The following is a 26,401-nucleotide window of genomic DNA, read 5'->3' as shown; positions in this document are numbered from 1 at the left end:
TGTGAAATCTTTCATTTTTATAAAGTAAACGTAAGAATAACTTTGATATTGTTATAGTAATATTTGAACAATTAGTGCACTGTAGCAGTTTAGGTTTACTTGATTATCATACATAATTTATTAGAAAAATCATGTTAAAATGTGAGTCTCAAATATGATCATCAGGCTTTTGAGGAACGTTTATTTGCTCATCTCTCAGTCATCTTTGTGTTTGCATTGAATTATGTGTTTTAAAACTACAGAGTGTTGTAAACCTTGTTCTTCTTAAGTGTAGGAGACTTAGAAGCGAAGACCAGGAGACGTTGGGGGTCAGCTCAAGTAATTGAAGGTAACAGACGAGCAGGTTATGCAGTAACGTCCACCACGGAAGTGTTAGCTTCAGGACGTCTTCCAGATCATTTTTCAGCTCAAGCTGCAGAACTAGTAGCCCTAACAAGAGCATGCACGCTAGCTTCAGGATCAGTTGCTAATATCTACACAGATTCCAGATATGCTTTTGGGGTAATTCATGATTTTGGTGTCATTTGGCAAACCAGACAGTTTCTAACTTCTGCTGGATCCCCCATTAAGCATGCTGAATTAGTGAAAGATCTAATGTTTTCCATGAAACTTCCAAAGAAATTAGCAGTGATAAAAGTGAAAGCACATCTCACAACTAATACTACGGAAGCTAAAGGTAATGCTCTTGCTGATATAGCAGCTAAACAGGCTTGTTTCTATGCAACTGTACAAGTGTGTTCAGGTAGTGCAGCACAGAAGACAATTATGCCTCCTGAATCAATAATTGATCTGTACAAAGACGTTCCTCTGTATGAAGCATGGACATGGTTAGACAAAGGAGCCACAGTGGATTCATCCGGGTGCTGGACCAAAGGGGAAAAGTATGTTGCTCCCGAATCACTGTTGCCATATTTGGCTCAACAAATACACAATTTGGGTCACAGTGGTCCAGCAACGATGAATCACAGGTTCTCAAATCAGTGGTGGAATCCAAAATTCAGAAATGTAGCCACAGAAACAGCCAAGAGGTGTGTTACATGTCAGAAAAATAATGATGTACCAGCAGCCACTACACCAGCAGCACATACCCCAGCCCCACCAGGACCATTTCGTCACCTACATTTACATTTACATTTACATTTAGTCATTTAGCAGACGCTTTTATCCAAAGCGACTTACATTTGAGGATTAAACCAAGCGAGTCATCATGGAGAGGCAAAAACAACGCAAGAAGTGCTCAGAATACAAAGTTCAAACATTGCTCAGAGTAGCATAAACCAGACAAGCGAAGATTTCAAGAAAAAGTTTTTTTTTTTTTTCTTATGTTAAGTGCTCACGGAAGACATGAGTTTTCAGTTGTCTTTTGAATGCTGTCAGGGATTCTGCATTCCGGACGAGGGTGGGTAGGTCATTCCACCAGCATGGAACCGTGAATGAGAATGTTCTGGACAGTGATTTTGTGCCTCGCTGTGAAGGCACCACGAGCCGTCGCTCCTTGGCCGATCGTAGGCTTCTGGTAGGGATGTAGACCCGTAGGAGCGAGTGAAAGTAGGAGGGAGCTGAGCCGGTGGACAATCTGTAAGCAAGTGTCAGCGCCTTGAACTTGATTCGAGCAGCGAGTGGTAGCCAATGCAGGGAGATGAACAGCGGAGTGACGTGGGCCCTTTTGGGCTCGTTGAAGACAAGACGAGCAGCAGCATTCTGGATCATTTGTAAGGGTTTAGTTGCACATGATGGAAGACCAGCTAGAAGAGCATTGCAGTAATCAAGCCTAGAAATAACCAGGGCCTGGACAAGAAGTTGTGTTGCATGCTCAGTTAGGAAAGGCCTGATCTTCCTGATGTTGTGCATTGCAAACCTGCATGATCGAGCTGTCTTTGAAATGTGGTCTGTGAAGGTTAGCTGGTCATCAAAGATTACTCCAAGATTTCTGACTGACCTTGATGGGGTGATTGAGGATGAGTCTAGCTGGATAGTGAAGTCGTGCTGTAGAGACGGATTGGCAGGGAGAACGAGAAGCTCAGTCTTTGCCAGATTGAGCTGCAGGTGATGTTCCTTCATCCATGCCCAAATGTCTGCCAGACAGCTAGAGATACGTGCAGCTACTGTGGGATCGTCTGGTTGAAATGAGAGGTAGAGCTGGGTGTCATCAGCATAGCAATGGTAAGAGAAACCATGTGCCTGTATGATGGGTCCCAGTGATGTGGTGTAAATGGAGAAGAGGAGGGGTCCAAGGACTGACCCCTGGGGAACCCCTGTGGTCAGTCGATGTGCTTTGGATACCTCGCCTCTCCATGCGACCCTGAATGACCTACCTGTGAGATAGGACTCAAACCAGTGGAGGGAAGATCCAGTGATCCAGTGATCCACCTGCAAGTTGATTACATATCATTGCCTCGTTGTAAGGGAAAAACTGATGTTTTGGTAGTAATAGATAAGTTCTCAAGATGGGTAGAAGCTTATCCAACAGGGCGTGCTACAGCTGCACATACTGCTAAATGTCTTGTCACTGATTTCATTCCCAGATGGGGATTACCAGATTGCATTGACTCAGATCAAGGTACACACTTCACAGGACAGGTAGTCAAGGAAGTGTCTAGAATTTTGAAGATTAAGTGGAATCTTCACTGTCCATGCAGGCCACAAGCATCAGGACAGGTTGAACGATCGAACAGAACAATCAAAACCAGACTAAGCAAAATGCATCAGGAAGGGGTACCATGGGTCGAAGCACTGCCAGCAGTACTGTGTAGTATGAGAGCATCACCTAACAGAACAGTAGGACTGAGCCCTCATGAGATTATTACTGGACGCCCCATGCAGATGTCAGGTGTGATTGATCTTAGAAATGCTGATGTACACATTGCCTCAGATGCCCTGATTGCTTACTGTGAAAACCTAACAAAGGCGGTACAGAGTGCCAGAGGGAGAGTTGAGTCATGTTGGCAGACTCCACCAGAAGGTGGACACACAATCATCCCAGGTCAATGGGTCATGATAAAGTCATTCAGGAAAAAGCCATTAGACCCTAAGTGGCATGGACCACATCAAGTGATGTTGATTACAGCAGCTGCAGTATTGTGTCAGGGAAGGAAAACCTGGACTCACGTATCACACTGTAAAGTTGTTCCCCCTCCAACAGGGATAGGATAGGACACGAACCAGTGGGGAGCCGAGGGAAGAACCGATTGCAACAGGCGTCGGAGGCCAACCCTTTGGTGAAGAATCCCTCATAGGCCTTCCCATCCATTAATCCATCCTCACCTCACTGCGTTCTTTAGGTGTCATAATTAAGAAATAGGGAAAGAAGGAACAACAATAGCAGACTCGGAAAATTTACCACCCTAGTGTTTGAACCAATACTGCTCTACTGTTTAGCAGACTCAGAAAAAGTTTACAACCATAGTGTTTGAACAAATACTGCCCTACTGTCTAGCAGACTCGGAAAAGTTTACAACCCTAGTGTTTGAACAAATACTGCTCTCCTGTCTTTTGTTTTCTGTCTTCCTCTGTGCAGATACCACTTGATGGCTGTCCCGAAACCCATACGCACCGACCTCTTCACCTGCGTATGAAGACACCACTTCCAGAAAACAACGAGACCTACTGCCGAGCCAACTATCACAAAAGGATAAAGAAAAGAAAAAAATACACAACGCAGAGACCCACATACGGAACCTTCAGTCATCCAGCAACATGATCAAGATTGTCATACTACTCCTAACCATCAGGACATAGCACAAAGTGTAGACTCCAGCCATGACTCACTTGTGCACAAACATGATGGTCCAACAAGACAGTCTTGGTCTTTCAACAAAATTACACCAGATGACTGAAGATAACTCTTCATGGTTCGGGAACTTGTTAGGTAAACCGTGGATGTGGATGAAGGAAATAGCAATTCTGCTGTTGTTTCTCTCATTAGCGTACTATCTATGCGTCCACAGTATCAAGTTTTTCATTTAACAAATGAATCACGTCTCTCACGAAAAAATCACAGTTCCTACCAGAAAAGACTATTACCCGTAAGAACATCACGGACCCTAAAATTGCATGTTTGTTTCTGTGTCAGCATGCAATTGCAGAAACAGCAACACAGAAGCATGTGCCTGTAACGATCACAAGTTACAAGAATGAACTTTTAAGTGTCTAAATTTGTATTTTGTGAGAGTTATTTAGAACTCTCAAAGGGGGAAATGTAGGATTACAAATTGTATTTAAATGATTTATTGAGCTTCCAATACTATAGTATTTTAACTGAGAAAGATGCACACACTGTTTTCCATTTTGAGGCAATCAAGGTTTCAGACATTAACCTCTTGTCACATCTCAAAGGTCAGCTGGGCCTTTTGTTGATCTAATCAGGCTTGTTGGATTAGCATCTCAAGACTCTGAGTTACACTGTTACCTGATGAAATCAGGTAACCAGCTGAATCAAGAGTCCCCTCCTCTATGAAATTAATTCCACCCCCTTGAAATGTATATAAACTGCAATGTAAAGTTCTCTTATTTAGACTTGATTGAGATGACTACAGCGACGCAATAAAGAACTTCTGCTCGAAAGATACCTCTTAAAGTCTCCTGGTCTGCACTTCTAAGTTTTCAACACTTGAGAAGGAAAAATGTTACAACAGAACAGCACAAAGTCTGAGTCTTCTCTGTGAGGCTTTGTGACGCCGTATCGCTCTCTAAACTGATCCGGGCTCAGTCTGAGGGCCTGCTCCACCTCTCCCACTACATCAACAAAAGTACTGTCATTCATAAAGTGTGTGTGTAGAGCTGAACTGTGTGACTTACAAGGAATGTTGGTTGCTCCTGGAATAAATCCTGCTTCCAGCTCATCCGGTTCACGAACATCGACGAGCTGGACGCTTCGAGTGGACATCATGAGCTTCAGCTGCTCGTACGTCACCACACCATCTGAAACACACGACGGGTGAGTATCGACAATCTGCTGCTGAGAATTCATATGATCTATTGTATATGATACAGTCATTACACACATCACTGGATATCTGATATTTTGGTTATAGATAACTCCAGATATATGAACTACAGCAGCTCCAAAGAAGGTTCAAGTGACGTGCCAAAATTATATCTATTGCTTTATTTTAAACATAAATGTTTTTTGGGGGATTGTAAGATTATAGGTTTTTTATTTTATTTGAAAGAAGCCTCTTCTGCTCACCAAACCTGCATTTATTTGACCAAAAACACCGTAAAAACAGCAATATGGAATACTATTGCAATATATTTTCTATTTAATTTATTTCTGTGATCAAAGCTGAATTTTCAGCATCATTAGGCCTACTCCAGTCTTCAGTGTCACATGATCCTTCAGAAATCATTCTAATATGATGACTTGCTGCTCAAGAAACATTTCTGATTGTTATTATTATCAGTGTTAAAAACAGTTGTGCTGCTTGATATTTTTCGGGAAACTGAATTAATTTTGTTCAGGATTCATTGATGAATATAAAGTTCAAAAGAACAGCAATTATTTGAAATAGACATTTTTAAAACATTATCTCTTTATTGTCACTTTTGATCAATTTAATGCTCTCTTAAAGGTATTAATTTCTTTAAACATGATTAAAACAAAATCTCTTGCTGAACCCGAAGCTTTTGAAAGGCAGTGTGTGTTGTATCTAAATACTTTATGGGACCACTTTATTTAGGTCCTAAACTTGATTCTATGATGGTTGTCATTCAGGCCATCGTGGGTGTAAATGTCAAATAATTCCTAGAAAAATGTAAATTCGGCTAATTTAAACCATTAAAGAGTAACTAAACCCTAAGCTAACTTTTTTTAGTTAATGATCTGTAAGAATAGGGCTTTATTAGTGCTGTTCATTGATTTGAGTAACTTTTTTGACATTTGGGTATAAAGTGTTTTAATTCTACAATATATGGTGTAAAAACGTCTGAGTGCTGCCCTCTTCAGGTTGAACGGTGGCTACTGCAGTTGAATTTTCCTATTGGATGTTTGCGGTGGCACGTTAGCAGGTTCCAGCTCACCCTTCTTATACTGTCTATGAGCTCACCACGCCCTTGGTACAAGCTACCACGCCTTTGGCAGTATAAAACAATCTTAAGTCAAAACCACTGTAGCGAGTCAGGAGTTGGAATTGCGAGTATTGAAAACGATCAGGATAGAGTATATAGATAGAGTATATTAGCATCTATTTAGCATAGCATTTATATAGTTATTTAGGCTCTGCCCACTTTTCCAGCATTTTTCAAATATTGCCAGTGGGTGGAGTCAGGCTCTGAAAGGATATGTATATGGCAATGCTAGTTAAATGGTTGGGCCATCTATAGAAATGTTCATTTTAAAATTTAGTTTGTTTACTTTATATTAGGGCTAGGTGATAAAACAATAACGATAATTATCGCGATATCATTTTTCTCGATAAAACGATATCAAGAGTTCGATAAATGTTCGATAATGTTTATGCGCCAAAAGTGGAACTAAACTCATTTGAACCGCGCGCCACACGGACCATTTATCCGCTCGGCTCAAATTAGCAAAGAACACAAATGTCCAGTTTAAACCAGTTTAAAGGCAGATGAAACAGCGCTGACAGGAGAACAGGAGAAACACTGTGCGCACGATACAGTCAGAATCTGAATTGATACTGAATCCATTTACCATGGATTTACTGTAACAAGTAATATTAACTGCACCATGAAATGTGATATATACATATTGAATTGTATTAGCCTATATTATTAATGTAGACAATGTATTACTAATGGAATATAAACAGTATTTAATAATGTATTTAGGCTACTGTTTTTCATACAAATACCATAGAAACCATAAAGTGACATTTTGCCATGATAGTGAGGTGCTATAGGCTATGCCTGGTTTTATCTGTGGTTATCATGATCTAAATGCATGATACTGGATGACCAATAGTTAATTTTAATAAAACTCAAACAGTCAGAATATTACATTTTACCAAATAAAAATGTGGTCGTTACATTTTTTTTTAACAGATGTTACTGTTTTTGTTAATGAACATAAATTTAACAATAAGTAGTATTAGCTTGAGTTAGGATGCAGATTTACAGTCAACTCACTGTCAAATATGCATTTCGACACAAAACATGTAATATCAATAATGCAGCCTGCACTGCAAACTGCTGAAGATACGTGCCATCAAAGTCAGGCAACAAAAACCTGTTTCAAGACTTGAACAATATCCCCCATAGCACATGCAGAAACTAAGCATCTTTTGCAGCGATTTTTGTGTATGCTCACACATGCAAAAGATCAGTGAACGTGTGAGGCTACTAGAAGATAGGCGGTAATTTTGCGTTAATTTGTAAAGGAAAAACTAAAATTTATCATTAGCCTATCATTAAATCCATAAAATAACTAATTTTACATTCTGGTATTTATGTGCTGTTTACTTCCGCCTTGTTCACATTCTTGCACATAGGGATTCAAAAGAGATGTTTTCCCCCCTTTTTAATTTAGGTATGATAGAAGGGTTTAGATTCTTTATTTTGACAACTAATATAGAAAGTTGAAGAGTTAATTGATTATATAAAATTCAATGAAGGTTAAATAATCTAACCTAATAAATAATCTAAATAATAAAATAATTTAAATAATCTAATATAATATAATTAGCTATAGTGTGTGTGCTCTTTATTAATATGCCTGGAGGTAGTAAGTAGCTAATAATAATAAAAAAGATCAAATTCACTCAGTATTCCATGATTCCTAATTCACTACTATCTCAATTACAATTAAGTACAAATTAACTGTATTCAGTTGTGTAGGAAGGCACTAAAACAGTCCAATACATTTATTTAAACTAATTTTTATGTTAAAATAATTAAGATTTATATGCCACCCCAGACTGTTTGCTGGCCCTTGCCTGGCCACCCCTATGAAAAAATCCTGGCTCCGCCACTAGGCCGTGTGTTTAAGCCGACCACTGCTGCTCAGTTTTCTTGTGCTTTTCAAATGTCATGTCAGTCTGAGACTGGTCTCTTAGCTGACTCAGAGAAATTAACTTCTTCCTTTCTCTCCACATGTGCCAGCATTCTTGACATTGTTTCTCCACTAAAAGTTTTGACTCACAAATCCTTCAGTTTGGAAGCTTCTTCTGAAGTCTGTGAGAATTTTTTACACTATTTTTTAGACAAGATTGCCTCCATTAGAGCTCATATCTCCCCACCTGTATCCGACCCTTCTGAAATGTTGACCTGTTTTACAGTGTTTGATCAGTTTGAGCCTATGTCGCTTCCTTGCCTCAATAAAATAATTTCACAGCTCAAACCTTCAGCCTGTCCCACGGACACTGTAACAGAGGAGCCTTTTGAACAGTTATTGTGTCACTTATTCACTGTTTAGCTTGATGTACGGCTGCTACATTATATTTTATGTTATATGAGAGTGAGGTTACCTGATTGTGTGAAATATTATGTTAATAGTGTCAAACGTGATCAGCCAGTTGTAATGTCTCAGCATTTCTGCCGTGTTAATTGCACACAGGCCCGCCGACAGGGGGGGGACAAACGGGTCTGTTGTCCCGGGCCCAGGGTTGGGGGGGGGGGGGCCCAGAACTGGGCCCTCATTAAATTATGGAATAATTGTTAAAAAATAAATAAAATAGGCATATTTGTGGAAAAAGTATCTAATATTTTTTCTAATAAAATATCTAGTTACATAAAAGCTTTTTATTTGTTTTCTTCCTAATTGTCCTTTAAATAGTGGTCAAGAACCCCCCCACCCCCAAAACAAAAATGGTTTGGCCACTGATCGAAATTTGATGTTGTCATTTGATTTGAAGTTCAGTAGGCTAACGTTACGCTTAAAATGTCCGGTCATCACAAGTCCGGTGTTCAGAAAAGAAAAGAGAAGAAGAGAAGAAGAAAATAGAGGCCTTCGAGTCGAGATGTCCTAAACAAATATTTTTAAAAAGGTGGTGACGGTGAAGCTGGAACTAACATTAGTAACTTAAAGTCAACGTAGAGCAAGGTAAGAAACAGCGCAGCCAACGTCTATGAGTGTTGTCAAAGACCCGGTACTTCGGTACCAAGTCGGTACTAATTTTCTTTTTAAACGTCACGCCACGGTACCAGGTTTTCTCAAACCCGGTACTTGATGCGCGTGCATGCCCGAAGCGCGTGCAGTTGCGACCTCTTCATAAAAGTGCTGAGACATTGCGACCGGCGGTGCTGCTGATGTGGTGGCTGTAAATCCACTTGTTGATAAGAAAGGAGAAAAGAGCCACATATGGAAATATTTTGGCGCGCAAGTTCATTGTTGCATAGCAACGACAGACGCCACGGGAGAGCACGCGCTTGTGGAAAGAAGAAAGCGGTGCGAACTGCGCTCTCCATGATGATGAGGAAGTATTAGCAAAGATTTCATTGAAATCCTAGCCCTTGCATTAGCTTTACTACTAGATATATTTATGGAGATGAGAAATAAAAAGCCGGCTGAAATGTGTCACTGTCGTCATCGGTGAACAGATAATGGGCCAGATCCGAGTCTATTTTTGCTGCGCTGCTCATGCTTATGTAACCCTGGTTAAATAATTGTTTTACAGATATTATTTATTTTTATGTTGCTTGAATTGAATGTTATGATTATTCATAAATGTGAAATTCTATACAAAATAATATAAATACATATCTGAATTGAGTTAAATTATGAGTATCCACCAATCGGAGCGTTTGGTTGCTGGCTCCGCCCCTTGCTTACGAATAGCGTTGCGCAGATTAGACAACAGATGCAGAGCGACGGAGATATCTGATCTGACTAGAGAGTGTTACAATTGAACTGATATAGTTCTTAAACTGTTCAAAGCTCATAAAAACGGAAAAAAATCTGAGAAGTAAGATAGTAGATGACCTTTTATGATTGTCAATCGGGCACTTCAGAGTTTACATTGACTCGGTGAGTTTACCAATGTTATAATTAGCATTAAAAACGAATGACAACACATTGAATGTAGAAGCTTTTTATTTGTTTTATTCATATGAGACAAAATTGTGTTATATTCTGATGTTGTATGGGTTGGATTGTTCATTTGCAGTGTGGTTGTGTCAGACCGCATGGTGTATTAAGTGTTCACTGCTGACGCCATTTTGTCTGCGCGTGCCTGTGGAAAAAAAAAAAGGAAAAAAATGTGAATGAACAGGTAATTAAGTACAGTGTAAATTGTTAGGATGATATACTCATATATATGTATTTTATTTGTGTTTTATATGTAATTGTAGATCATTAATGATATGCAATATTGAATGCATACTCTGGTCTGTGATCAGGCCAGGTTTTTTTTTCTGTGTGAATTGTTTTTCCAAGATGGATTTACCCAATTGATGGCGAGCCTCCCACTTCGATTCTGAAGAGATCACGAACTTAAAGGAGAGGACAGTTTTCCGTCTCATTATACCGTTTCACCTGCTCGGATAAGTAAGAGTACACGTTTTCAGAGACTGATATTTGTTTTTTTGGGACTGAAACTAACTCTGTTTACACAATTGAGAAAATATAACATTGATCAACATTCCAATTGATATTTCTTGGAAGCAGTGGTTAATGTGTTTGGCCACTGGTGATTGTTTTGTTTTTGTTTTTCTTTCATTTGAGATCACTTGGATACAGTGAGTGCAATTGTGATTATTGATATGCAAAAAGTTATTTAGAGGGTGCACCCAGGCAATATATAAGTTTGTTGTATATATTTATTTCCTCTGTTGTTTTGTATTGTTATTTTGTGATTGAGGAAACAAAAAGAAAATACAAAAGAGAAAGGATCACTAAATACAAAAAGTAAAGTTACCTTTTAGGGTTAACCCTACCTTCTGTCTCTGCCTGTTTTCTCAGCATCACCACCACCTCCGTTTTCGTACCAAGCAGTCTTCTGATTTTATTTGTCTGGTCCATTTTGGTAGTTAATACCCGCTACAACTGTGGCGAGCCAGCCAGGAGGTGGCGCTGTTTCTGAGTATTAACAGCTGTGATTTGAACGATTAAATTAGCATTTTTTGATTCTTAACCAACAAAAATGGACATAGTTGAGGCAGAGGGTATTAAAGTCCCGAACTCTGTGATTGTAAGTGGCTTGACAAAAACCGAAGGTGATGATGAGTTAATTGACCTCCTGAAAAAGTATGGTTCTTTTGCCAGAACCATTTTCATTAGTGACAAAGAATCAGAGTTTTACCAGAGCACAATAATTGAATATAACAGTGGCCAAGCCTTGGAAATGCTAGAGCCCCAGCTGCCTTATACTCACCATCTGTCCAGTGATCCAGGTATCACTTACCACGTGAGGGCATTGTCTAGTGTCTTTACACAGCAATTGGGCGGTAGCGTCACTAAATCTTACCTTGAAGGGCTGAAAGAAATAGCAAAACTGAGCGGAACCAATTTCGAAGCAGTGTTGAGCCAGATGCTATCTCAAATGAGTGCAGAACTCACACCAGCATCCACTGATCTTGAGGCTGGAGATGGAAACCCTACTGTGCAAGAACTCCCTGGCGACTGTGTTGGAGCAGCATCTGTTAAACCGAGTCAGGTAGATGAACCAAAGTCACAGCACACGCCTGTTAAACTGAATGCTCCACCTCTCTTTACCTCTCAACAAATACACAGCCCACCTGAAGTTCAGAAGCTCATTGTGGAACACGTTGTGAGGAGTGGTGAAATGACTGCTCAAGGGCCTGTGCAGACAAGGCTCAGGATGTTCTCCGGTAAATGTCCTAGACCTGGAAATGAGGCCGATTATGATACTTGGCGTTCCAGTGTTGAGCTTGTTCTGAAAGAGCCTGGCTTATCTGATCTGCATGTGTCCAGGAAGATAGTGGACAGTCTTTTGTCACCTGCAGCCGATATTATAAAACACCTGAGCCCTGAAGCTCCATCCTCAGCTTATCTTCAGTTGCTAGATTCTGCTTTTGGCATTGTTGAAGATGGGGATGAACTCCTTGCAAGATTTATGAATACCCTACAAGATGCCGGTGAGAAACCATCCGCTTACCTGTATAGATTGCAAACAGCCTTGAGGGTGACTATCAAAAGAGGTGGTATTACACCTGAGGAGGCAGACCGGCACCTCCTCAAGCAGTTTTGTAGAGGCTGCTGGGATAATGATTTGATTACTGATCTGCAGCTAGAGCAAAAACGCAACCGACCCCCTCCTTTTGCGCAGCTTCTGCTCATGCTACGCACAGAAGAAGACAAGCATACAGCAAAGGTCACTCGTATGAAGCAGCATCTTGGGTCTTCTAAACAGAGAGCTTTGATGCATTCTCAAAGAGCGTGGGCCTCTGCAGAACCTGAGCAAAGAGAAGCTCCAGGAGTGGTTTCACTTGCCACTGAGACACAAGAGCTCAAGAAACAGATTGCTAAGCTACAAAGTCAGTTAACCAATCTTATGACCAAGCCAAAAATCCAGATGAAATTCCCACAGCAGGTAGCAGTAGACAAACAGTACAAAACAAAAGTTGGAACTGCCAGTAATGTGAGTGTGACTGCAGTCAATAAGAAACCAATGGGCAGGCCCAGGCCATGGTACTGTTTTACATGTGGCGAGGATGGCCACGTTGCATCTTCCTGCACTTCTGAACCTAATCCTTCACTTGTCACTACCAAACGCAAGCTCCTAAAAGAGAAGCAGCTTCAGTGGGATGCTCAGAACCCCACCCCCAACCCTGATTTAAACTAAAGCCAGCCCTTGTTGTGGGACAGACAGGGGCTGAATGTAAAGCAAACCGTCCCACTTCTAAACATGCGTCAAGCAAATGTCAATCTCCCAGCAAGCAAAGCGCTAGCCTGCCAAAGGGTTTAGTCGGTGCGAGGTGCATTGCGGAGGTCAGCATAGCCGGTGAAAAGTGTCATTGTCTATTGGACACTGGGTCACAAGTCACAACCGTCCCTCAATCCTTTTATGAGCAGCATCTCTCAGGGTACCCCATTAACTCCATCAATGACATCTTGGAAGTAGAAGGTGCCAATGGTCTCTCTGTCCCATATGAAGGCTATATAGAAGTAGACATTACCTTTCCTGAGGAGTTCCTGGGTGTGAGTGTTGAGGTGTCTACCGTAGCCCTAGTAGTACCTGATGTCAAATCTCACAATCAACCATTGGTTTTAATAGGCACAAACACCTTGGATGTTCTCTACGAACAATATTTGAATGCAAGTTCCCCAACATACCAACCATCTTCATTTGGTTACAGAGTGGTTCTGAGGACACTTGAAACAAGACGGAAACAAAACTCAAATGGTGTTCTTGGTCATGTGCGGTTGAAGAGTAAAGTACCTGAGGTCATGGCTGCAGGTCAGACAGTAGTGGTGGAAGGTTCCGTTGCAGTGCCCTGTGGGGTTGATAAGTGTGTTGTGGTGGAGCATCCATCTAACCCATTTTTGCCTGGTGGGGTATTTGTAAAACGCTGCCTACTTACACTTTCTAAAACTCAGCCTTACCGTTTACCAGTGGTGCTCACAAATGAAACCGAACATGATATAGCTATTCCACCAAGGTGTATAGTAGCAGAACTCCATGCGATTAAATCAGTGCTTCCTCCTCCAAGCATTTTTTTAAAAGATAAGCAACCACCTGCTCAGGAGCTCAATTTCACCTTAAATTTTGGTGAGTGTCCTTTACCACAGAAATGGAAGGACCGTATCACTAACAAGCTCAGAGAAATGCCAGAAGTTTTCAGTCAGCATGACTTGGACTTTGGGCACACCCAGAAGGTGAAACATCGCATAAATCTGAACAATGAAACTCCTTTTAAACACAGAGCACGACCGATCCACCCACAAGATATTGAGGCAGTCCGCAAGCATCTGCGTGACCTTCTAGCAAGTGGAGTCATACGAGAGTCCGAATCACCCTTTTCCTCACCCATTGTGGTGGTGAGAAAGAAGAACGGAGATATACGGCTGTGTATCGATTATAGGAAGTTGAACCTCCAGACGGTGAAGGACGCGTATGCACTACCCAATCTTGAGGACACCTTTTCTGCTCTGACAGGTTCCAGATGGTTCTCCGTACTTGATTTGAAATCGGGATATTATCAGATAGAAGTTGAGGAGTCTGACAAGCCCAAAACCGCCTTTGTCTGTCCATTGGGGTTTTGGGAATTTAACCGTATGCCCCAAGGTGTCACCAATGCACCAAGTACTTTCCAAAGATTGATGGAGAAGTGTATGGGGAACATTAATCTGAAGGAAGTACTGGTCTTTTTGGACGATCTCATAATATTCTCAGATACTCCAGAGGAGCATGAGAGACGGCTATTGAATGTTCTATCTCGCCTCAAGGAGTACGGACTGAAACTTTCTCTGGAGAAATGTAAATTTTTCCAAACCTCCGTTCGCTATCTAGGACACATCGTGTCGGAGCATGGGGTTGAAACAGATCCCGAGAAGACACAAGCGTTAAAAACCTGGCCGAGTCCCACGAACCTAAAAGAACTGAGGTCATTTTTGGGCTTTTCCGGCTACTATCGCCGTTTCATTAAGGATTATTCGAAGATTGTAAAACCACTCAATGATCTTACTTCAGGGTATCCACCGTTAAGGAAGAGTGGTAAAAAGAGTGACAAAAAGGGTCAGTACTACAATCCTAAGGAGCCCTTTGGGAGTCGTTGGACGCCTCTTTGTGAGGAAGCTTTTCAGTCTATTATCGGGAAGCTAACTAGTGCACCTGTCCTGGGTTTTGCTGACCCCAAACTCCCCTACTTTCTCCACACCGATGCCAGCACCAAGGGATTAGGAGCTGCGCTGTATCAAGAACAAGGTGGGCAGATGCGTGCAATTGCATTCGCGAGCAGAGGGCTGTCGCACAGTGAGTCAAGGTATCCTGCTCACAAACTTGAATTCCTTGCTCTTAAATGGGCAGTAACTGAAAAATTCAGTGATTACCTTTATGGCAGCCAATTTACTGTCATTACTGATAGCAACCCTCTCACGCATGTTCTTACCACTGCAAGATTAGATGCAACTAGTTATCGGTGGCTTGCAGCTCTTTCTATGTTCTCCTTTAAGTTGCAGTACAGGGCAGGCAAGCTGAACATTGATGCCGATAGTCTTTCAAGGCGACCTCAGGAGCCTTTTCCAGAAAACCCCTTATCACAAAAGGAGCATGAAAGGATCCAACAGTTTATAGAGCATCAGCTTACCGCCGCAGAAGAGTCTTTCAGTGCCACGGAAGAGGAAGTCCAGGCCATCTGTGAGAAGCACCTTGTTAGGCAATCAGCTGATGTCGGGCCAGGCATTGCTCTTGTAAGCTCCCTTGCACTACGTTCTGATGCTGTACCCGACTGTTATGAACGAGAAGATAGTTCTGATTGCTTACCTGTTATATCTCACCTTTCAAAAGATCTTGGTGAAAAACAAAGGGCCGATCCAGTTCTTCGAGAGGTGATTTTGCACTTGGAGTTGGGAGAGAGACCTTCACCAGCGCTAAGGAAGGAACTTCCTGGTCTTCCTTATTTCCTAAAAGAATGGAACCGCCTTGAGATAAAGGATGGAACACTTTATAGGAGACGGATAGATAAGGATTCTATCACTTACCAGCTAGTGCTCCCAGAAGAGTTAAGATCCACGGTGATGAGCAGTTTACATGATAATATGGGACACATGGGGATGGAGAGGACCTTAGATCTGGTCAGATCCCGTTTCTACTGGCCAAAAATGGCTGCTGAAGTGGAACAGAAGGTCAGGACATGTGGTCGTTGTGTGCGAAGGAAGTCTTTACCTCAAAAAGCGGCACCCTTGGTCAACATCCAGGCCACTAGACCGTTACAGTTAGTTTGTATGGACTTCCTCTCATTGGAACCAGATAGAAGCAACACAAGAGATATCTTAGTGATCACAGATTTTTTCACTAAGTATGCGGTGGCAATCCCTACCCCAAATCAAAAGGCGAGAACAGTAGCAAAGTCTCTTTGGGAGAATTTTATTGTGCACTATGGGTTCCCTGAACGCCTTCACAGTGACCAGGGCCCAGATTTTGAGTCACGCACAATCAAAGAACTTTGTGAGATATCAGACATCAAGAAAATTCGAACAACACCCTACCATCCTAGGGGAAATCCTGTGGAGCGTTTCAACAGGACTCTGCTGAATATGCTTGGCACATTAGAAGAGAAAGACAAAAGTCATTGGAAAGATTTTGTCAAGCCCTTAGTGCATGCATATAATTGCACGAAGCACGAAGTTACAGGGTTTACCCCCTATGAATTGATGTTTGGGCGCCAGCCTCGGTTGCCTATCGACCTCGCCTTTGGGTTAGCACACAAAGACAGTCCACAGAAATCCCATTCTGAATATGTCAAGCACCTAAGGTCTCATTTAGAAGAAAGCTATCTGCTTGCCTCCAGTAGAGCATTAAAGAGTGCAGAGCGGAACAAAACCAGGTTCGACAAAGGTGTGACAAATTCCTCCTTGGAAGTCAATGATCGAGTGTTGGTGAGAAATCTTCGGCTGCGTGGTAAACACAAGTTAGCAGACAAGTGGGAGTCAGGGGTGTATGTTGTAGTGAAGCGAGCAGCTGACTTACCAGTTTACACAGTTCGTCCTGAGAGCAAGGATGGTCCTCTTCGTACACTTCACAGAGACCTTCTGCTTCCTTGCGGATTCTTACCAACACCAGAAGTCTCAAGTTCTACCTTGTCCAAACCTACTTCTAAACACAGAACACGCCAGAACCCTAGTGTTCCACCATCGGATGATGACTCATTTGCTGACTCAGAGGATGAAGATCTTAATGGACAGTCTAATGCTTTTCCAGTTGTGGAAACAGTGCGGTTCTCTACAGTCCATGACATCTGTAGAGCAAAGGAAACTGCGGATGTTCCTTCTGATGCTGACTTGATTAACCAAGATCCCCCAGATGTTGACAATCCAGTGGAGCACTCACCTGCTGATGCATCAGACGAATACTTACCTGTTGACAATTCACCTGTTGATGCTCCAAGGGTCCCTGAAACAAGTAATATACCTGACGAGGACCAAACTGAAACAGAAAAGGACCTACCTGTTCAGAGTGAATATGAAGTTGAAGTGACAAACTATGCTGAAGTATCAGATGTTCCTGTTGAAGGGAAAGAACAACAGCCAGAAAATGAGGGGGGGCATAATTCAGATATTCCGCTCAGACGCTCTAATAGGCAGAGAGGGGAACCTGAGAGACTTGCCTACTTTCAACTTGGAAACCCCTTGTCTTTTGTTGTTCAGTCCTTGTTCCAGGGGTTAAGCACTGCCCTTGTTAGCTCTCTCAATGGTGTTGAAAATCCAGGTGCCCTTTCCATTTTACCTGATGTTTCATCAAATGTAGTGACTAATCAGCCACTCAGAGCACGCAAAGGGTCTTGCATGATTTCAGGGGGGGAAAGTGTAACCCTGGTTAAATAATTGTTTTACAGATATTATTTATTTTTATGTTGCTTGAATTGAATGTTATGATTATTCATAAATGTGAAATTCTATACAAAATAATATAAATACATATCTGAATTGAGTTAAATTATGAGTATCCACCAATCGGAGCGTTTGGTTGCTGGCTCCGCCCCTTGCTTACGAATAGCGTTGCGCAGATTAGACAACAGATGCAGAGCGACGGAGATATCTGATCTGACTAGAGAGTGTTACAATTGAACTGATATAGTTCTTAAACTGTTCAAAGCTCATAAAAACGGAAAAAAATCTGAGAAGTAAGATAGTAGATGACCTTTTATGATTGTCAATCGGGCACTTCAGAGTTTACATTGACTCGGTGAGTTTACCAATGTTATAATTAGCATTAAAAACGAATGACAACACATTGAATGTAGAAGCTTTTTATTTGTTTTATTCATATGAGACAAAATTGTGTTATATTCTGATGTTGTATGGGTTGGATTGTTCATTTGCAGTGTGGTTGTGTCAGACCGCATGGTGTATTAAGTGTTCACTGCTGACGCCATTTTGTCTGCGCGTGCCTGTGGAAAAAAAAAAAGGAAAAAAATGTGAATGAACAGGTAATTAAGTACAGTGTAAATTGTTAGGATGATATACTCATATATATGTATTTTATTTGTGTTTTATATGTAATTGTAGATCATTAATGATATGCAATATTGAATGCATACTCTGGTCTGTGATCAGGCCAGGTTTTTTTTTCTGTGTGAATTGTTTTTCCAAGATGGATTTACCCAATTGATGGCGAGCCTCCCACTTCGATTCTGAAGAGATCACGAACTTAAAGGAGAGGACAGTTTTCCGTCTCATTATACCGTTTCACCTGCTCGGATAAGTAAGAGTACACGTTTTCAGAGACTGATATTTGTTTTTTTGGGACTGAAACTAACTCTGTTTACACAATTGAGAAAATATAACATTGATCAACATTCCAATTGATATTTCTTGGAAGCAGTGGTTAATGTGTTTGGCCACTGGTGATTGTTTTGTTTTTGTTTTTCTTTCATTTGAGATCACTTGGATACAGTGAGTGCAATTGTGATTATTGATATGCAAAAAGTTATTTAGAGGGTGCACCCAGGCAATATATAAGTTTGTTGTATATATTTATTTCCTCTGTTGTTTTGTATTGTTATTTTGTGATTGAGGAAACAAAAAGAAAATACAAAAGAGAAAGGATCACTAAATACAAAAAGTAAAGTTACCTTTTAGGGTTAACCCTACCTTCTGTCTCTGCCTGTTTTCTCAGCATCACCACCACCTCCGTTTTCGTACCAAGCAGTCTTCTGATTTTATTTGTCTGGTCCATTTTGGTAGTTAATACCCGCTACACTTAGCTAATTAAAAGTGAAAGCACACTTTTGATGGACAAAAAATAAATATGATTTCACACAAAAAGTGCCCAAAATGCACAGATTTTGCATGTCTATTTGTGTTTTAACACTGCAGTAGGCTATGTAAGAAAAGAAAATGAAGACATTTATAGAAAATGTACCCATTTAAACGTGTTTTTATTATTCAGTTTAGGTGAAAGAAGGCTATATGGTGTTTTATAAAAAAAAAATGGGGGGGGCCCATCTAAGATTATCTTGTCCCGGGCCCAGGCAAGACTGTCAGCTGGCCTGATTGCACATCTATTCAGTTTATGTTACTGATTACTTTATTTGTTTATTGTAGAACCACATTTGAGAATCATACATCAGCAAGATAAATACTCAGTAATACACTAGATTACACACCTACATTTATCATCGCAGAGGATTCATCATACATCAGGGCCTGATACTGCAGCTCGACGACGAACTTCACAAATCTATTTTGGACATTTGGACATCTTAAAGAACTGCAGAGACTAACACGGACTGTAACAATCTTTGTTTTCACTGCCTAACCGCAAGACCAGCTAACATCTAGCCTATCCTTGAAATTCAAATCTGTTGAAATAATTAATTGTTTATTTTGTTTATTATTTTGCTTATAGACCTACGCATTCATTTTCCATGACAGCAAATCTCTGCGAGTTCTGCTAGAGTGTCCAGCCAGCAACGCTACAAAGTTGAGAAAAAAATTCTATTATAGGCAACGAATGCAGAGGAACTTTATACAGTGACTTGATGCATTTTAACTTTCAGAGAGGAAAAATTACTGGACACATCACACCCGTTTAGGACACAAATTGTCTTTGGATCTGGTTTTACTATAGAGAACCAGCTAATGCAACTGCAAAGCCTCACTTTTTGTTCTAGGAACATTATGTCCCTTCAAGCAGATCCTTAAAACAGTTTAAAAAATAAACAATTTATTAATTTACTAACAGCATAGAAATACCTTATAGATTAAATAACATTCACAATGCAATGCTCAAAAATATTTTAAAAAATAATATATTTTTTTTAATTTTAAGTTCAACAAATTACAACACAGCAAACATTGCCTGAGACAAAGGGGGGGAAATAATAACAAAATCAAGTATGACAACACAATATAAGTAGGGCTAGATATGATTAAATTAAAAATATAATTGAACAAATATAATGTGTAGAAAAAAAACCGCATAATTGTATGGGAACCTTTTAGAGAGGGTGACTTATCACTAATCTAAGACATCAAAATATTTTCCCATAGCCTATAGTTAACAAGTTAAAAAGTCGTCAATGTCAACATATTTGAGAGATGACCATCAGATCAGATGCGGGCTTTATGTTCACAGAAGCAGCTGAGCGTGAATTCTGGCGCAACGCTTCAGAAACTGTCATAAAGTGCGAGTTAAACTGTCTAATCTAAACATTTCATATTTGACAGCTCTTTTTTAGGATAGAAATCTTAAACGACCGACGAAAATCCGCCCCTAAACCTAGCCATCACGTGGGTTTAGACAAATCGTACAAATTCGTACAAGTGAGGTCGTGAGATATGGTCTAAAAACATTAACGAAGCCGTTTTCATCATCATACGATTAATAATGAATGTGTAGCTATTGTGGAATTTAATAAACTTAGTTAACAATCTTTCCTTGAAGGCTACTTATCTAAGAAATATCCTTAGGCTATCTATTCATAACTTAGATTATTACAATTTATAGTTTAAAAGCACGACGCTTCCCTCTAGCTAACTCATTCTCGAGAAGATCCTCCTGAACCTCCTTCACTGAAGCACATCTCTTATTATAAAGTTTTATGCTCTTATGGTAGAGTTAAACATTGAATCACAGATTGACCCGGAGAGGGAGTTTTGGATGGACGTTTCAGGAGAGGAACGAGAGAAGGTTTGGACTCTCTCTGCAAAAGGACAAGAGTGATTCAGCCAAAGATCTTACATATCACATCTTATAAATTCAGTTCATTCTCATCTCTTCTTCAAATGCAACAGGAGATTACACCTGTTGTTTATGAGACTGTCACATAATAAGCCATTGAATTGAGTCACATATTGTAATTTAACGTCACACAATGTAAATTAAAAAGCGACTACTTTTTTACTTGTTAACTATTAGGACAAATATTTTGATATCTTGGATTAGTGATAAGTCACCCTCTCTAAAAGGTTGGCATAAAATTATGTTTTTTTTTCTGTTTTTTTTTTGTTGGTTCAATTGTATTTTTCATTTTTTTTATATCTATTTATATTATGTTGTCATACGTTTTTATTATGTATTGTTCTGATTGTTCCCCCTTTACTATGTCTCAGGCAGTGTTTGCTGTGGTGAAATGTGTTGAACTTAAAAATATTATTTAAAAAATAAATATTTTGAGCAATGTTTTGAAAATGAAATGTAATGAAAACTGCATATCATATGCACGTAAAAACTAATTTTCGCGTATAAATTGCACTATAATACGATAATAATACACAATGCGTGCTATAGGGACGCATTTACGACTGATGGATTTCAAACTCTGATGAAACTTCACTGAAGCGCAGCTCACACAAAATGCATATGTTGTGAGATATAGGCCTATGTCAAAACGTTTTTGTTTTGTTTTTCCGGAAAAACTAGAAAACCTATATGCAAAAATACCTTATCACAGGATTGTGTGAGCTGAGTTATGTTGATCAGTGGAGGAGATGTGGACTAATTCCGCTGTCATTCAGTTTACATTCGTTTTTTTTTTTTCTCGTTTGTATTCGCTTTGGTATTAGGCCTACTAAATGGTAAATTATCAAAAGTCTTAGTCCTAATTGTCACAGACAAAAATGAAAAGACTATCAATCAAAGCTCAGCTTTAGGAGTGGAAGAGACTGTGAAAAATAAGAAGACTGAGAGAACAAGAAAGAGTGATGGAGATGAGGAGAGAGCAGGTATTGACAAATAATCTACTGCCCACTGACAAATTGTAATCCAATTTTTGGCCTTTAAACGTCTTGAAATGCACATAAGAGAATTAAATAAATTAACACACAATGTAACAAATATGAAAATACGCTGAAACAGTTAATTTTTTACTCTGCTTGTGTAAATGGTGCCAAAGAAGAAAAAGTGTATATCATGACACTTCAATATTTATCACTGATGTATGATTAATAGTGAAGCAGAGTCTATTGGAATGTGAGCATGTGATCTTTGTCTTGTATGCTTGTATCTGCACATCAGATTCACACAGGTTTAGCAGTCGTTATAGATGCAATCCATCTTCACATAATCTGTCAAACACTCAGAAACAAAGAAAGAAACAAGATAAGATTTTGACAAAAAAAAAAAGGAAAACACCAACATGGAATGAATTCTGTTTCTAAAGAAAATCTGATCAAAAAAGTGATTTATTCTTCATTGCAGCGTGTGACACGTGTACCATTCATGTCTTTTCACCTTTATAATCAGTAATGGTATCAACATACACGTTTTAAAAGAAAAGAAAAAAAATATGATAGCTAAATCAAAGTAATTTAATTATCTCTTTATTTTTGTTGATACATTTTGTATATATTATAAACCTACATATATATTATATCTCATTTAATATTAAGAAAGTCCAAACCACCCATCCAGCAAAAGAGCTGCGGTTTGGAGAATTTCAGTAGGTTTACTTTTGCTTTAGATAAATGAGCTTTTGAATCTTTTGGTTTGCAATGCCCAATTCGTATGAATTCGTACGAATGACTAAGGAAACAAAGACCTATGGGGCAATGCCAAAATAACAAAAGTTTAGTCTACCTTGGAGTTAAATTCCAGGAGAAAACGGGGGACTACAAAATAAAATGGCGCCCACCTCCCATACAGTTCCCAAGTAATAAAGAAATAAAAACAAACAATGAGGAGAATAACAGCTTAAATGGTAAAGCAAATCACTGTACAATATAAAAGTTGTAGACTCACAAGGAAGCAACAGTGCCTTAGGCTACAGCATTCAACAATAAGCAGGCAATAAAGCAACAATAGGTCTAAACCAAAAAGGGAATGCAAACAGTCACACAGATCCACAAAAAGTTGCACTTCCAACAACTGGACCGCGCAGGACACAGATCATGCTCTGGAGAAACATTCTCCATGATTGAGAGTTCTGCTTGCTTTTATGCTGCTTCACTCCCGGTTGGTAAGCAGGTGCAGCTGGGGACGCAGTCAGATACAGTTCCTGCCAGAGTGAAAGACTGGGGGAGCCAAAGGAGAGCAGGAGACAAAACAACAACAAAAAGAAAAAGAAAACATACCACAGTATGCACCTCTCACAAAAATATACATCTTTGGATGTAACAATCAGCAAATGAGCGTCGGCTATTAGAATGATTTCTGAGGCATCTGAATCATATCTCAAATTATATCATCCTGTAGGCTACTCTTAAAAATAAAGCTTCCAAAAGGTTTTTCTTTTTCTTTTCTTTTTTACAGTGATGCCAGATAGAATAACTATTTTTGTTCAGTCAACAAATCTTAAAAGAACGTTTTTTTCTGAAAGTGAAAAACATTTTTAAATTTTTTTACATTTTTCCACTATAAATAACCTTTTGTTGAATAGAACGGTTCCATGGATGTTAAAGTTGCTTCATGAACCATGAACCAAGCAGCGCTACTGTTGACAGAGAGATCATGCAAACCAGATTTGTATTTGATAATGACATTTAAGCGAAAATACATAATCAGATGATCAGCACACATACTGAATCTGTAAATAAAACATTTTTTAATGTTTTTCTTTTCTTACTCTATAAATGTATGATCTGTAAAAGACACTGATTCTTTTAAGTTTAGTTTACTTTTTTATTCATCAATTATTTAAAGACTGGTGTAATGATGCTGAACTTTCAGGGTACTGTCCATCCCGTATTCCACCATCATAAATCTGGTCACTCCATTGAGCGTGTTGCAACCTGGCTGTCATATCTGTGTTGTGTCATGAAGGATTCAGTCACAAGAACGAAAGAACCAATGAGATTCAAAGTAATCGAAGTGGAGCTGACGTGGTAGCATGTTGAATGTTCTTCAGTCATCAGTAATGTTGACATTCAAACACATTACAAAGCTTGGAAGAGCCAGGATATTATTAAATATATATCAGATTGTGTTCAAATGAAGAAACGAAGTCATACACATGTTGGCTTGTTGGTGATGGGGTCATTTTAAATCTGTTTGATGACTTCTGTTAATTGGTGAAAAGCACTCAAAAGGTGAAATGTTTGTTTCACAGGAACCCAAAGGTCCTACACCAACTACAGTGTTTAACGGCTCTCCTGATCCCCTCAAGGCTGAAAGTGTCAGCATTATAATGGACAACGTGAACATTACAAGAGCGGCAGACATTGACATGACACAGGCTGTGGAATGCATGTTTGCTGTCTATTTTCTTTTCAATGTAATACCCGGTTGACATTAAGCACACAATGACTTTTATTCAAAAACATATGCTTAAACTTAGACAAGAGCATGACACAAGAACACCAATACCTGTACTAAAAATGTACAGTCAACTTATGTAAATTGTAGTGCTATTTAATAGATGTTTTAATTGTTCATTTATTATCTGCATTGTCAAATATCAAAAATGATTTGTTTTTCCTTATTTCAGAGATACATGTACAAGTTCTGTATGTGTGTATACAGTACATAAACAAACTTATGTATGTTTATTGCAAAGTGAAAATGCTCGAAATTATTTCATTTAAATGCTTAATTTGAAATAATTCAAACTAAATGGTTGAATGTAATTAAACACCTTAAATGTAAAAAAGTTTTGCTGTCTAATACAGAGAGGTGCAATTTTAAATATGACACTAATATTTTTGAAATCAATTGAATAAATTGAAACTTTTTGAATTTTCTGGATTGGTTATATTTTCTTATTCAATAATAATTAACTCGTTTAATAATAAAGAACCCTTAAATGGTTCTATATAGAACCATCTAACTTGATTCAAAGAACCATTTGGGGTTATTTTTATGGAACTCATTAAAATGGTTCTTTATATAACCATTTTGGAGTTCCATATATGAAGCGGGTGATGGAACCATTTCTGGTTCTAAATAGAACCATTTCTTTTAAGAGTGCACCCACTCGAACAGTTTTACAGTATTACACAACACTCCAAAGTGAAACTCCACCTATTCATTCAGTCTCTTTGACGTGATTGAATTACAATGACGACTGATGTCATGCGATTTTGGCAGCATAAATAGTGGATCATAATCAATCTGTGAGACAGACTGCCGGTTTAATTCATGCAGGCTTTGATAACAATCACACTGCAGTAATGTCAAACCTTGGAGGATGGAGCCCAGAGAAGCCTGTCTCTGAAGAAGTGAAGAAGATCTGCATTGAGGTAGGAGACTGAAAATCAGTTTTTGTTAAAACACAGCCTAGTAAAATTATATATTTTAATGCTGTAAAATGTGTTGGGAAAATTAAAAAAGCTCTGTATTACAAATTTGTTGTCATTTTTAAAATACTTTTCACAAGGGCGTAGGTTTAGGGGGGGACGCTGGGTACTAGTCCCAATCAATATTTTGAGATGACAAATTTGTCCCCACCAATATTTAGCAAGCTCCTTTGAACTGCTAGTTTGATATTTGCGCTGCATTTGGATCGATTCCAACGGCCAGGACGACGACAGTACAAGATACGCCGTAATTTGATTGGCGGCGGGTTATCTGACGGGCAGGCTACACGCGCGGGCCGGGACTACTTTTTGTGCTTGCACTCACTGGCAGCGAGCGGGTGGTTTATGCGTGTGTGCGCGCGTGACGACGCCGATGGTAAGTTACCAGGGCTGTCTCTCTGCCTGCCATATACAAAGGCCAGAGTAAAACATTTTAATATTCCGTTTTTTGCCCCTTTTTGTACTTTGTAGATCAGCTATGTCACCCAAGAAGAAGAAAGGGGACATACGAAGCTTTTTCATAAAGCAGAGTGTAAGTAGGCAAAAATAACTAGCCACACAAATAACTAGCAGTAGCAGTGACTGACCAGGCTTTCAAATGCAGATTCTACTGTGGAAAATAGTATTAACTGGTGATCCTGGTTACCCAGGATATTGTTACAGTTAAACCTAGCTTCTGCAATCTTTCAAGGTTAGGAGCATTAATTAGGGGTGTGCAGCACGGATAGACTCATAGAAGTTGCGCTATCATGATAGAATGCTACGAAGTCACTGAATGTTAATTAGCCTACCTTAACTTAGAATCTTGCAGTCATAAACTGGATCATCTGAGACATTTTTCGTTTCTACATTCTGTTTATGTAATGTATTTGTGAGTGTAGCCTACTTGCTAGACACATGTGCTGGAAAAACATGTTGGCAATGTTAAAAAAGCGAAAGTGAACACTGTTGGTTATTCAAATATAATGAATCATTACTTGATTGATAATATCCAAATAACAATATCTGGTAGGAGGGTTAAACTTGCTAGCCATAGGATAGACTACAAAATTAATTAACCATTTTGTATGCAGGAAAGACCGCATCAAACCACAACAGATTTACATTTATTCATTTAGCAGACACTTTTTATCCAAAGCGACTTACAATTGA

The 26,401-nt window shown here is 39.4% G+C and overlaps 1 long non-coding RNA gene across 1 annotated transcript; it reads left to right on the top strand.

Annotated features, from left to right (window-relative positions):
* The first annotated feature begins 4,095 nt into the window (after nt 1-4,095).
* Nucleotides 4,096-24,698, top strand: LOC143738847 (uncharacterized). The gene is made up of 2 exons (XR_013204055.1): nt 4,096-4,936; nt 24,064-24,698. It is a non-coding gene; the product is annotated as an uncharacterized LOC143738847 (long non-coding RNA).
* Nucleotides 24,699-26,401: the final 1,703 nt, after the last annotated feature.

The sequence above is a fragment of the Siphateles boraxobius genome, unplaced genomic scaffold, assembly GCF_051911475.1.
Source record: "Siphateles boraxobius isolate OS27281-9 unplaced genomic scaffold, OSU_SipBor_1 155, whole genome shotgun sequence".
NCBI classification, from domain to species: Eukaryota; Metazoa; Chordata; class Actinopteri; order Cypriniformes; family Leuciscidae; genus Siphateles; species Siphateles boraxobius.
The sequence above is the reverse complement of the archived record's forward strand: the minus strand, read 5'-3'. Positions and strand labels throughout refer to the sequence as shown.